This window comes from Pteropus medius, unplaced genomic scaffold, assembly GCF_902729225.1.
Source record: "Pteropus medius unplaced genomic scaffold, Ma_sr-lr_union100, whole genome shotgun sequence".
Classification (NCBI taxonomy): Eukaryota; Metazoa; Chordata; class Mammalia; order Chiroptera; family Pteropodidae; genus Pteropus; species Pteropus medius.
In genome coordinates, this window is record NW_024344370.1 from 21303925 (window position 1) to 21312631 (window position 8707).

Here is an 8707-nt window from a genome sequence, read left to right on the forward strand (position 1 = left end):
TAAGGGCAAACCGAATCAAGGTACTATTTCTGTGAGTAATTTCTTAGCTACTACTTGTGCAGTCTCCTTTCTAGTGGGGAAGGCCTCGGTCCATCCAGAGTAGGTGTCGATGAAAACCAGAAGATACTTAAACCCGAAAGTGCCAGGGCAACTTCTGTAAAGTCTACCTCCCAATGTTCTCCAGGAGCTTGTCCTTTCTGTTGCACGCCACTGCCTCCTGTTGCGGTGGAGCAAGAGTTGACTTGTGCACATATTGGGCATCGTGCACTTACATCCCGAGCCTTTGAGGTTAGTCCAGGAATATAATAGTCTCTTTTTAGCAGTTCAATTAACTTAGTTCCTCCAAGATGGGTAGCGTTATGCATTTGATTGATTAAATGGCTGCCAAGAGCGGCAGGGAGGAGTGGCCTTCCATCTGGAATCCAAAGCCACCCATTTTCAAACTTCCCGTGCAGTAGCTTCCCCAACTCTATATCTTGGGGGCTATAGTTTGGAGCCTGTACCAAGGGGGGCACAAGAAGGGGACCAATTATAACGTTAGTCCCCACTGGTTTTCTGGCTACTTCCTTTGCTGTTTTATCTGCCAAGCGGTTTCCTTTTTCTACCGCTCCTTTCCTTTTTTGATGGCCGGGGCAATGGATAATAGCCACTTTCTTAGGTAGCCAGATAGCCTCCAAAAGAGCCAAAATCTGCTCCTTGTTCTTAATTTCCTTTCCCCCTGATGTTAATAGTCCTCTTTCCTTGTCCAGGGCTCCATGTACATGTGCCGTTGCAAAGGCATATCGGCTATCAGTGTAGATGTTAACAGTTTTCCCTCGAGCCCATTTAAGAGCTTCAGTTAATGCAATGAGCTCGGCCTTCTGGGCTGAAGTCCCTTGTCCGAGAGCCTGAGCCCAAACCATAGTGTCATCGGCAACTACCGCTGCTCCCGCATACCTGACGCCTTCTGTGACATAACTGCTTCCGTCCGTGTACAGGGTGGCGTCTGGGTTGAGCCAAGGCTCATCTCGTAAGTCAGGTCTTACCCCAGTTATGCTTTCAAGCAGGTCACTGCAATCATGTATAGGTTCCTGGGGATCATCATCTGGGAGCAAGGTTGCTGGATTCAATATTGTCGGTTTAGCAAATTGAACCTGTGGAAGGTTTAATAAGAGTACCTGGTATTGGGTGATTCGAGCGTTCGATATCCATCGCTCAGGTGGACCCTTCAGGAGCCGCTCCACAAAGTGAGGTCCGATAACAGTCACAGGCTGCCCAAGCGTCAATTTGTGGACTTCTTTCACTAGAACTGCCGTGGCTGCAACGGCCCTCAGACAATTAGGCCACCCTGCAGCCACGCAATCTAACCTTTTAGATAAGTGTGCAACTGGTCTTTTCCACGGTCCCAGCATCTGAGTTAATACCCCTAGTTATCTTCCAGAAGAATCGGGGTGCTTGTATTTTTCTTGTCACCTTTTGGTTGCTTGGGACACTCATTCTTCCAGTGCCCTTTCTGTCTGCAATATGCACATTGGTCTTTTTCAAGGCCAACCTGTTTACTTCCTGGTCCAGGTGGCCCGACAAATCCTGATCTTCCTCCTCGGCCCCTTCCTCTTCCTCTGCCTGGCATAGGTCCCTTCCCCACAAACATTATTTTCTGCACATCGTCTCTATTGTTGAAAACTTTCTGGGCTATTTCTAGCAATTTGGATAAATTCTCTCCCTCAAAACCTTCTAGCTTCTGTAACTTTCTCCTAATATCTGGGGCCGACTGGCTCACAAAGGCCAAATTAATGGCTCTTCTATTGTTGGGGTCCTCCGGGTCAATAGGTGTATACAAGCGGTAAGATTCTAATAGTCTCTCTAAAAATGCTGCAGGTGACTCATCCTTGGTCTGAATTACTTCGCTTACCTTGGACAGATTTATTGGTCTACATGCAGCAGCCCGGAGTCCCTGTAGCAGGAACTGGCGATACCTTAGGAGAGCCTCCTTACCTTGATCCGTATTGGGATCCCACTGGGGACGCTGAGTAGGAAACACAGCCTGTATCCTGGTTAAGTCTGCTGTTGGCAGCCCATTCAGGTCCGTGACTCCTCTGGCTGCCTCCCGCAAAATCCTTTCTTTTTCCTCAGTGGTGAATAAAACCTGCAAAAGCTGCTGACAATCATCCCAAGTGGGCTGATGGGTAAAAAAAATAGACTCTAGAAGGGAGGTTAATCCTTGTGGTTTTTCTGAAAAGGATGGCGTTTGCAATTTCCAATGATATAAATCACTAGTACTGAACGGCGAGTAGATGACAGTAGGCTCACCTCCACCTCCTGGAATCACCTTCAATGGGGCTTGAACAGATACTGGCTCTTTCAGGGAGGTCGAATCAGGGGAAGGTGGCCTACGACCCCTAGACCGGGTTACAGGAGGTTCTGGTCTTTCCGGAGGAGGACGTCCACTCCCATCACCATGATAGGGTGGTGGATACCAGTCATCCTCCGACGGAGGGCCCTGCAACACTGGTGGGGGCTTCTTAAGACCTTGGGGTATGGCTGCCATTACAGTAACGGGGGCGCGACTACAATTCTGTAAGTACTTAGGGGCATCAGAAACAACGTCAATCCATACATCAATATAAGGAATTTGGTCAGGATGCCCCGGATTCCCATAAACAACACCCCAAACCCGAAATGCAGTCTGTAAATTAAATGATCCCTCGGAGGGCCATCCTACTCCGAAGGTCGGCCAATCTAGTTGACAAAACCGCTGCAAATCAAAAGGGGTTACTGAAGCACCATAATCCTTTGCCCTGTGACGGAAATCTTTAAAGTGATTAAGCATGCATTGAAGCGGTGTTAGCTTACCCTGTGATTGTCCCATAGTTCCACAGTAAAGCACACGAAGCAACACAAGAAAAACAGACACAGACTAACGAACCAAAAAACAAGACTGAGAAAACTGTCGTCACAGTCTCAGTCGACCGCCGACTTACTTGTCGCGTCCGACGTCCGCACGGTCCTGGGGCCCCTACCAAAAACTGCCTCAGCACTCCCAAGATCACGCTCCACAAAGCGAGAAACCACGGGCGGTGGGCTAGGGCAAGTGCCCTAGAGGCCTCCCCAACCGCAAATGGTCCGACGCCCTGGTGCACTGATCAATTTTCCCACAACGAGAAGATCTCGCTGGGGCCTCCAAATGTTGTGACCGAAATAACCAGGCCCAACTCGAGTGCTCTAATCCAAGAGACAGTTTATTAGCCGGCGGCTGTCCTTGCAAAGGAGCAGCCCCGAGACGCAGGGGCACAAAGGTTTTAAACCCTCGATTCCATCCCCCACATCCTTAATCTTTACACAAAAGACTATATCTCCTCCATTCATTAACTGATAACTAAGAGGTGGGTAAGCAAGCCGGGGTACAGAAGCAGAATGCATCATTGTTAAAATATTTTGTACCTATAGGCAGTGATCCGGCCAGTAAATCCCTTTAGTTAATAAATTTTTAGCAGATAACTAACTAGAAGTGAGACATGGCGGTTAGCACGTACCATGTCTTATCCTTAACCTATTGTTTCTAAAGGTGAGGTCACTACAAAAGAACTAAAGAAAACCATGTATATTAAAATAAAAGAAAATGTTGCTGGATGTCAGAAACATGGTAGCATAAAGAATCTCCTGTGATCTCGTCCCTTGAAACTACAAGGAGCTGAACATCTACATCCCAACAAATAACATTCAATCTGCACACAAGCAAGTCTGAGAGATCTGCGCATCAGAGCATCTGAAGATGGCCCTTCCTGGGTGAGACAGGGAGGCAAAAAGAGAGAAATAAACAAAGCCAAGCATTGTGGAAAGCAGCTCCGTTCCAGAGCTCCAGGCAGGGGGAAGAGGAGGAGAGAACAACATGATGGGTTCTGGCTCTTTGAAGCCCCAAACAGTCTTGCCTGAGGGATAAGCATATTTCATGCAGCAAAGCCCAGAGCACAGGACGGAGGCAGGCCGGCAACCGAGTGCAAAAGGGAGACAGCTGTGTCTTAGCAACCACCTTTGCTGGCAGAAAGCTAAGTCACAAAGTCTGTCCGCCGTTCTCCACAATCCCAAAGTCCTCCCTCCCACCATACCCTTGCAGTGCTAGCACTGAGCCCCAGGGGATATTCCACAACCAGAACTGATATAGATGCAAAGCAGCTAAAGCCTGAGTCAGCATTACTGGAAGGAAAACAGCCACAAACAAAGCTGACCTCTCCCAATTTACCCTACTTCCATCCTGTCAGGCTGATTCACAGAAAAGCAGCGGAGCATTGCACCTGACTTTTAGGGCAGTATCAAGACTTCAGGGCATTTTCAGAGGCTGGGACCCAAATCACCTTTCACATTCTCCCATAGAGTTGGAGCTCTGAGACTGAGGCAACCTGATCACAGAGGAGATACACACCTTTCCAGAGGATAAAGGGCATTCTTAAACATAAAGAAGAAACCAGCAGGCTTGGGAAGTGCAGGAGGCTTGGATACCACCTACTAAAAATTAGAAGAAAAAACTCTTATCAACCTGCTAAAGAGAGATGACGCTACAATACACTTATTTCAAAAGTAGATTACATTCTCATAAATACCTAGTAATGAGAAACAGAGATGGAAACTTCATAATGATAAAGAGGTCCATATATCAGGAAGACATAACACTTATCAATATATATGCTACCAATCAGGAAGCACTAAAATATATAAAGCAACTATTAACAGAACCAAAGGAAGAAACTGACAAAAACATAATCATAGTAGAAGACATAAATGCTCTACTGTCAACTATGAATAGAACACCTAAACAGAAAATTAATAAGAAAATATCCTTAACACATTAGATCAATTGAACATAATCGACATTTACAGAACCTTTCATCCGAAAACATATATTATATATTCTTCTCTAGTGCACATGGAACATTCTCAAGGATAGACCATATGTTATGACACAAATCTAGCCTCAACAAATTTAAGAAGATTGAAATCATACCAAATATATTCATAGTTGATAATGCCTTGAAACTGGAGATGAACTATAAAAAAATATGGGATGAGCCACAAATACGAGGAGATTAAACAACATGCTACTAAAGAATGATTCAGTCATAGAAGAAATAAAAGGAGAGATCAAGACATACATAGAAACAAATGAAATGAAAATATGTTTATTAAAATATGTTTATCAAAACTTTTGAGACACAGCAAAAGTGAAAATAAAAGGAATGTTTATATCATTACAGGACTATCTAAAGAAACAAGAAAGATCTCTAATAAACAACCTAACATTACATCTAAGAAAACTAGAAAAAGAAGAACAATGAAAGCCTAAATTCAGCAGAAAAAATCAAATAATAAAAATTGGAGTAGAATTAACCAAAATTGAGACAAAAAAGAAATACAAAAAAATTAATGCAACAAAGTGCTGTTTCTTTGAGAAGATTAAGAAAATTGGCAAACCACTGGCTAGACTCACAAAGGAAAAAAGAGAAAGGACAGAAATAAAGAAAATCAGAAATTAAAGGAAAGTTACAATAGATACCACCAAAATACAAAGGATTGTACCAGAATACTATGAAAAATTATACACCCCAAAATTTAATAACCTAGAAAAAAGGAAAAGTTTTTAGATATATACGACCTTCTTAGACAGAATCATGAAGACTTGGAAAATCTAAATAGACTGATCAACATTATGAAAATTGAAACAATCATCGAAAATCTGCCAAAAAGTAAAAGTTCAGGGCCAGATGGCTTCAGCAGTGAATTCTACAAAACATTCAAAGATGATTTAATACTTATGCTTCTTAAACATTTCCAAAAACCTGAAGAAAAAACCATACTTCCTATCTCATTTTATAAGACCAACATAACTCTGACACCTGGTAAAGATAAACCCCCCCCCAAAAACTATACACCAATATCTCTCATGAACACAGATGCACAAATCTTACTAGCAATTCAAATACAATGACACATTAAAAAGATTATACACCATCAGTGTGCGCACAAGGCCCTGGAGGTGGTGGTGAATTCTCGGTGTGTGCCCTCATGGAAGTGCAGCAGTGCTCGTGCATCTGTGCTTGCATTCCAAAGTAGAAAGGAGACAGCTAGTGGTTGCCCAGGCAGTCCCCGGAAACAATCTCTATCCTTGGGAATTGTCAAGGTACCCTCTGCAATGAAGAGGTATCTTATAAGACTTTAACTTTACTGTTTTGCCATGTGAAAAAATATGAATTACCTGTGATATTTGAACACTGATGTGCTTGAGCTATCTCCCCTCATACCTAGAGAAATTGGGTACTACCACTTTTCTCTAGTTTAGTGTATGGGAACGAGAGTTTCATATCCTCCATTTTCTTTTCATAAGGAAATGCAGCCTGAGAGTGATTCCACATTCCAGGCAGTTCAAAAAATTCTGAACCATAAGCTGAGCTTAGTCCCAGACCTGGAGTGGCCAAATCTCAGTGTGAAGTTCAAAGTTTGAAAGTGGATATTGATTCAGTCATAGAAAGAGTGAGTGGCTAAGTACTTGTGACAGTTGTGGTTAGTTTTGTTTTGATTACTACCTGGTATATGCACTTTTCAGAAATGCACATCAAAACATCCACCCAGAAAAACAAGAACTAGTATGGATGCTTCAGAAACAACTTCAAATGTAACAAGATGCCCCTGCTGCAGCTCAACAGCAGATCTACACTGACATGTGCTGTCCAATTTGTTTACATCAGGCCTTTGTTCCTGTTGAAACAAACTGTGGAAATCTCTTTTGTGATACCTGCATTATTGCATACTGGCAATATAGTTCATGGTCTGGGGCAAGTAGTTGGCCAATCTGTAGACAAATGATAACTTTACTGCTACCAATATTTGGTAAAAAATGATCAGTCTCAGGATGCTGTAAGATTACAACAAAATATTAATGATGATAACTGGAGATTCTCAGGGCAGCCCAAATTTATTATGGAAAGAATTGTGGATCTCCCCACATTACTGAGACATGCTTTCAGGGAAATGTTTTTAGTTGGAGGCCTTTTCTGGATGTTCCACATCAGGATAATACTATGTTTAATGGCAGCTTTTTTTTCTATCTTATATCACCTCTAGATTTTGTACCTGAAGACTTGTTTGAAATTCTAGGCTATTTAGATATTTCTTTGTCACTTTTTTGTTGCATCCCTGTTATGTACTGAGAAGTGGTAACTCAGAGACTAAACAGGCGGAAAAAGAGTTTACTAAAATATTTGAGCTGATTTGTAAAATCAAACAAAAGGACCCATGGCAGTATAAAGCATTTAAATATTATCTTAAAAAGTTAAAATCACTGTATGACAAACATTTGATTATAATTTGGCAAATAATTAGCAATATATGACTGGGATTTTTACATGTTGCAGGTTCTAAGATTAAGGTTAGAATTATAATAATTTACAATTATTTCTTAATTGTGTTGTCTATAAAGTCTCTGGGAAATATAAAATTATATAAAAAGGGATGCATTTATATCTTTTTCTTTTAATGCAAATTACTCAGATTAATTGAATGTATAGTACGATATTATTAAATGTACATGTTATCTAATTTATCCTTCTCAGTGAACACCTATATGAAAATGTATTGTTATTAGAATTACCTAAATATTTTTATTGCAATAAAATATTGCATGATAAAAAAGATTATACAAGTGGGCTTCACCCCAGAGTCACAGGCATGGTTTCACATGCAAATCGATTAAGGTGATACACCACATAAACAAAATAAAGGATAAAAATCATATGATTATATCAATAGGTGAAGAAAAAAATCATTTGACAAGATATAGCAGACATTTTTGACTAAAACACAAAATAAAATGGGTACTGAAGGAAAGTGTCTCAACATAATAAATACCATATATAGCAAACCCTCTGCTACTATCATACTTAATGCTGAAAAAATTAAAAATCTACCATGTAAGATCAGGAAAAAGACAAACCTGTCCTCTCTCACCATACTTATACTATATAGTGTTGGAAATCCTAGCTATAGCAATCAAGCAAGAGAAAGAAATAAAAGACATCCAAGTTGGGTATGAAGAAGTCACATTGGCACCTTGTGCCAGAGACGTGATTCTCTATATGGAAAACCCTAAAGATTCCATAGGAAAACTATTAGAAACAATAAACAAATACAGAAAAGTTGCTGGATGCAAAATTGATATACAAAAGTTTATAACCTTCCTATACTCTAACAATGAATTTTCAGAAAAAGAAATGAAAAAAACAATTTTTTTTGCAATTACAACAAAAATAATAAAATATCTAGAAAAAAATCTAAGGAAGCTCATGAAATACCAATACACTGAAATCTATAAGACAGTATTAAAAGAAATTCAAGAAGACACAAAGAAATGAAAATATATTCTGTATTCTTGGATTGGAAGAATCGACATAGTTAAGATGACCTTATGACTTAAAGCATTAACAGTTAATGCAATCTCCATTAAAATTTCAATGGCATTTTTTTTAAAGAAATAGAACAAAAATCATCAAATTTGTATGAAAGCACAAAATAGCAAGAATGGCCAAAGTAATCCTGAGAAGAAAGAACAAGCCTGGAGGCATCACTCTCCCCAACTTCACGATATACTACAAAGTGACAATGATCAAAATAGCATGGTATTAGCAGAAAAACAGAAACACAGACTAATGGAACAAAATCGAGAGTCCAGAAGTAAACCCCT

The 8707-nt window shown here is 40.6% G+C and overlaps 1 pseudogene; it reads left to right on the top strand.

Moving 5' to 3' along the window:
* Positions 1-2620: 2620 nt before the first annotated feature.
* LOC120608157 (E3 ubiquitin-protein ligase RNF170-like) lies at positions 2621-7238 on the top strand (annotated as a pseudogene).
* Positions 7239-8707: the final 1469 nt, after the last annotated feature.